The following is a 6,111-nucleotide window of genomic DNA, read 5'->3' as shown; positions in this document are numbered from 1 at the left end:
GCGTTTCGAGATGACGTCACTCCTCTACCACCCATAGATCAAAATCTTGACGAATGGACACTGGAGCTTGAAAAGCGGGTCAATAAGCACACCCAAGAAATCGCACTCACTGACAGTACACCAGCCGCGGACCCCCACCTTATGCACATCTGGGAAGCTCGACGAAGCCTGTCAAAACGTTGGAAACGCCAGAAACACAATCGTTCCTTGAAAAAACGCATAGCCCTTCTAACACAGCTAGCACAGACCTACGCTGCTGATCTTCAACGACAGAATTGGCACTCTTTTTGCGACAAGCTCCAAGGCACTCTGCACACGAAGAAAACCTGGCATCTGCTTTGGTCCCTCCTCAACGACACCACTACCAGGCGACAAACAAACCATAAAATACACCAGTTGATTCGAAACAGTTCGCTGTCTTCTCAAGACCTCCTGAGGTCTATCCAACTCCACCTTTTTGGAGACCCAGCCTCTTATCCGACCTACCCGGAAACACATTACACCGGCCAGGCAAATGATGAGTTGGACGCACCTTTTATCCTCGCCGAGCTCCATGCTGTACTTGCCCGCTTGAAACGCAATACTGCACCAGGCAAAGATCAGATAACATATCGCATTCTCCGAAACCTGGACGAAGACACCCTGCAGGCGCTCCTGGACCTGTACAACCGCCACTGGGTTGAAGGCACCTTACCTGAACAATGGAAATATTCGGACATCACTCTAATCCCAAAGCCAAACAAGCCCGTCTCCCCCACGACCCTTCGGCCCATCTCCCTGACGTCCTGCCTCGGGAAACTTTTCGAACACCTGGTCCATCAACGTTTATCTACGTACTTGGAAGATCACAATCTGTATCCATTAACAATGTTCGGGTTTCGACAGCATCTCTCTATGCAAGACGTACTAATTCAGCTCAAGGAACAGGTCCTAGATCATCTGAGCAGAGCCACTCCTAGGGCCATCTTAACACTTGACGTCAAGGGAGCGTTCGATAACGTTACACATCAAGCCATTTTGGAAAACCTCAACACGACCAATTGCGGCATCAAGACTTTCCACTTCGTAAAAGCTTTTCTCCGAAACCGGACCGCAACACTGCGACTTGGGCCCCTTCGATCCCCCATCTTCCACACTCCGCCCAAGGGCACCCCACAAGGCTCCGTTATTTCGCCATTGTTATTTAATATTGCCCTCCTTCACCTTCCGAGTCTCCTACAAGCTATCCCCGGTCTCCAGCACGCTCTTTACGCGGACGATTTGACCATTTGGACAACGCAGGGCTCCAGCGGCGCACAACAAGACGCTCTCCAACAAGCGATCGACACAACTATCGACTATCTCTCGCCCAGAGGTTTGACATGCGAACCTAACAAATCGGCTCTCCTAGTCCTTCGCGCCCGCACGCGAGGTCGGCCTCCTGTGGCTACTCCCGATCCGCAAGTTACCATCCAGGGCTCACCTATTCCCCAAGTCCCCACTCTCCGTATATTGGGTGTGCCTATCCACTACGATGGTTCCGGCGCCACCCTCCTGCCGCAGCTACAGAAAACGGTCACACAGCTCACTCACCTAAGAGGATCCACTCACGGCCTCAAAGAACAAGACACCTGCCGCTTGGTCCAAGCACTGCTGGTCAGCCGTATAACCTACGGAACTCCTTTTGTCAACCTAAAACCACAGGAAATCAACAAGCTGGATGCTCTAATACGGAAAACGTACAAAGCTGCCCTTGGACTCCCAACTTATACTTCCAATGCGCGTCTGCTTCACCTCGGCCTGCACAACACGCTCAGCGAACTACTAGAAGCACAGCGGACGTCCCACCTCCATCGCCTCGCCCTCACTCCCTCAGGTAGACGCGTTCTCCAAAATATTGGCCGGCCCTCCCCTTCCCCTCAACACGAACTCCAACGCATCCCCCTGTCCATTCGTCAACGCCTGAAGGTTAGCCCGGTACCCAAACACATGCACTCATCTTTCAATCGAGGACGTCGCGAAGCCAGAGTGAAGATGCTTGATAAACGGTACGGCGCCGACTCTCAAACCCGATATACGGATATTGCTACAACTCCCGACCGCACGCGCACCACCCTAGTTACTGTGGACTCGAACGGACATCTGGCCACAGCCGTCACCTATCGAAATCTGCCGGTCACCTCAGCCGAAGCGCTTGCCATCGCCCATGCAACTACCACACACCAGCATCAACCATACTTGACCATCATTACAGACTCCCAACAAGCCTGTCGGCTGTATCAAGCTGGCCTTGCACCACCCCAGGCCCTCCCTGTGCTCCAACACCTTCCAGAGGACATTGAAATTTCTATCGTCTGGACCCCAGGCCATGCTGGCCTTGCCGGGAATGAGGCGGCTCATGCCGCAGCCCGCGATCTCCTTACCCGGGCACTCCCAACCGCAAGGACCGACACCGCCGGGCGCCTCATCTCTGACCATGAAATCCTAACTCCGCTGGACTCTACCTACAGCTCCCTCCTCGCGCACTACACACACATCAGAAGAACATACCCTCCTCCACACCACAGTCTCTCCAACCACCAAGCTCACATATATCGGCGTCTACAAACAGAAACCTTCTACAACCACGCTATCCTCTCCCACATATCTCCGTCCATTTTCCCCCACAACTGCCCACAATGTGACATCCCTCTCACAACCTACCACCTTGTGCATTCATGTCCCCACCACCCCCACCCCATTCACTCCCCCTCCCTTGAGCAGTGGGAGTCTGCGCTGACCAGCTCGGCGCCGGAGCATCAAATCGCCCTGGTGCAACGAGCCCTGGATTCGGCGCAGGCTCGCGGCCTCCTGGACGTAGGAGGCTGACCACGTCCCTTTCCAGCTCCCTTGGCTGCTCAATAAAAAATGTTTTTTACCACCACCACCAATTTCTACTAATATGTCTTTAACACCAGTTTGCTCCCTGACCCACTCCGCTCTCTTCCTGTCCCTTAACGTTACACCTATCATTTTCCGCTCCATTGCCCGCTGAGTCGTTCTCAATTTAAGTTGAACCCTCTTAGTGAGCCTCCAAGTTTCTGCCCCGTAGGTGAGTACCGGTAAGATGCAGCTGTCATACACTTTCTTCTTCAACGACAATGGTAGGTTGCTATTCATTATCTGATAATGTCTGGCATATGCACCCCACCCCATTCTGATCCTTCTAATTATCTCTGCCTCATGGTTGGGATCTGGGGTCACAACTTGGCCTAAGTATATATATTCGCTTACCACTTCCACTGCCTTGCCATCTATCTCAAACTGCTGTGCTGTCCCGAGGTTATTGATCATTACTTTAGTTTTCTGCATATTAATTTTCAGGCCCACGGTTCTACTCTGTTCGCCCAGTGCGGAAAGCATGCTTTGCAATTCGTCCCCCGAGTTACTTAGCAAGGCAACGTCATCAGCAAATCTGAGGTTACTGAGGTATTCTCCATTAACCCTTACTCCCACCTGTTCCCAATCCAACGTTCTGAATACTTCTTGTAAACATGCTGTGAATAGCATTGGAGAGATTGTGTCTCCTTGTCTGACACCCTTCCTTATAGGTATTTTACTGCTCTCCTTATGGAGGATGATGGTAGCTGTAGACCCATTATAGATATCCTCTAGTATTCTTACATAATGCTCATCTACCCCCTGGTTCCGTAATGCCTGAATGACTGCTAGGGTTTCCACCGAGTCAAATGCTTTCTCATAATCTATGAAGGCTATATATAGGGGTTGAGTATACTCAGCGCACTTCTCTATCACCTGATTGATCGTGTGAATATGGTCCATTGTTGAATAACCTTTACGGAACCCTGCTTGTTCTTTAGGTTGACTGAAATCTAAGGTTGCAGAGATTCGGTTAGCGATTACCTTGGTACATACCTTGTAGACGACTGACAGTAAGCTGATCGGCCTGTAGTTTTTCAAGTCCTTCATGTCGCCTTTCTTATGGATTAGGATGATGTTCGCGTTCTTCCAAGATTCCGGTACCATTGCGGTCATTAGGCCATGCATAATGAGGACAACTGAAGAGAGAGCGGTTTGTTGCAAGTATTGTACTTTTTGTGTACTCCAATGCCTGGAGTAGCCAGCTAATTATTGGGTTGGAGCGAAACTCTCCAATAAATAATTATTTCTCTGTCCCTTTCAGTTGATAGTAAGCGCTGGTGTCGTATCTCTTTGTCGTTTCTGTGTGTGTTTGCGCTTAAGTTTCACTCATGTATGTTCACCAACTAGCTCGTCTCTCCATTTCGGCTTTTCTTCGAAAACAAAAATGCAAGCGCAAAAAAAGAGACACCGGGTTCTTTCCACTACAGAATTTAGCCAGACGTTTTAATTCAAGAAGAGCCCCCACATTCTTAAGCGCCGTGATGGCTAAGGAAGACGAAAGTGAGGGGGGACAAGTATTCGGAACGAATAAGAACGGATGAATTAATTTAACAACTTGAAACCGTCCAGTGTTAGGCATTGTACTTGAATATCGCGCCGTTTCAATGCGATCATTTCGTAATACTTTGGAATTCAGTTATGTTAAGCCTGAAAAATCGGTCACCTGAGCGATAAAAGATGCTTTGTGGGTGCTTAATCTGGCGTATTGTTGGTGATTAATGACTCAAATGGCACGTTTTGTTCAGTCTCTGTTCTGACAATTGGGGTACTGACAAACACGAAGGTTTTCACATTAAGCGCGACGCTAAGCGTTTTTGAACGCCATTATTTTCTGCATATAATTATTTTGTATAGTGTTGGGGAGCGTTTTTAGCGTTCTTTTTTTTTTTTTTTTTTGCATACACAGCCGGTTCTCTTTACGGGCATGCACGAATAAAAATGAAGGAATGGGTGAGAACAGGCTGTGAGATGAACTAATTATGTGCAAAATTTCTGAGCTTCCTGACATGTAGAGCCAAAAACCTCCACCTTGCATCGGGATGATGCATTCAAAAAGAACCTGAAATAATGCTTCTCGGTTCGAGCAAGGCCTTCACGCCTATTGTTGAAGAAAAGAGACAATTGAAGAAAAGAGGCCTTTCGATTCCATTTGGACATCGAGGGCCAGAACTGTCTGTACAAAAAGGCGCCAACGCCCATCGTCGCTTTTCTTCAACCGCCCGCCGTAGATTGTTACCGCGAGTGAGAAGTGCTCATAGGGCGGGTTGTTGAGAGTCGGGTGGACACCAGGGCATGCAGCATGCAGCATGTGAAATAATGTAGTATTTATTTATTTATTTATTATTAGGCGTAAGCAGAGGGGCATAAAACGATAAAAGGCAACGGAAGAGGCAAACAATGCAAACAAACAGGTCATTTAATCAGTGGATAATTCATTCCTCTCTAGTACCGTACCTTGAAAAAAAAAGAAAATATTTGAATGTGCCAGCATCAGCAAAATACGGGGCGAAAGCATTCCGTTTGTGGTGTCAAGAATTTGTCGGTAGCGGGGGCAAGAACGGTGATGGGTCGATCGACAGTGCACCTTTGCTGAGCGAAGATTTGATTGATTGTATAGGGTTTAACGCGCCGACGCAACGCAGGCGATGAGGCACGCCGTAGTGGAGGGCTCCGGAATAATTTTGACTACCTGGGGATCTTTCACGTGCGCCGAAATCTCGAACACACGGGCGTTTTTGCTTTTCTCCTCCATCAGAAAAGCGGCCGCCGCGGCCGGTTTACTCTGAGCGAAGAAAGAAAATCGAGGCGGAAGTACTTTCTACTGGTGTTAAAGGTGGGAATATTGCTAGCCAACGTTAACAGTGAGCGAAAATCGGTGCTTCAGTATTTAGAATAAATGAACATCACAGCTTTTCTTTCCATCCTTTCAAGTTTATGGATGTCGTGGTTAGTACGGGGTCCCAAATCATACAGGTATAATCGGTCTCTACCTAATAAAAGTAAAGTAACTGATGACTTTCATGCTTGCGGGGGAATTCCTCAGTTCGTTTATTGGGAAGCATAGCTTACGAAATGCAGACTAGCAAATATTGTCAATCTGTAAATTCTACGATAGGGTAGTGGTTAGTGCGACGCCATGGTTTTTATGACTGCTGACTTGCCTCAATGGTGATGTTTGTAGTGCGTATCGACATCCGTACGGCACTTTAT

The sequence above is a fragment of the Haemaphysalis longicornis genome, unplaced genomic scaffold (genome assembly GCF_048455015.1).
Source record: "Haemaphysalis longicornis isolate Haplotype H1 unplaced genomic scaffold, Haemaphysalis longicornis Haplotype H1 scaffold_7, whole genome shotgun sequence".
Classification (NCBI taxonomy): domain Eukaryota; kingdom Metazoa; phylum Arthropoda; class Arachnida; order Ixodida; family Ixodidae; genus Haemaphysalis; species Haemaphysalis longicornis.
The sequence above is the reverse complement of the archived record's forward strand: the minus strand, read 5'-3'. Positions refer to the sequence as shown.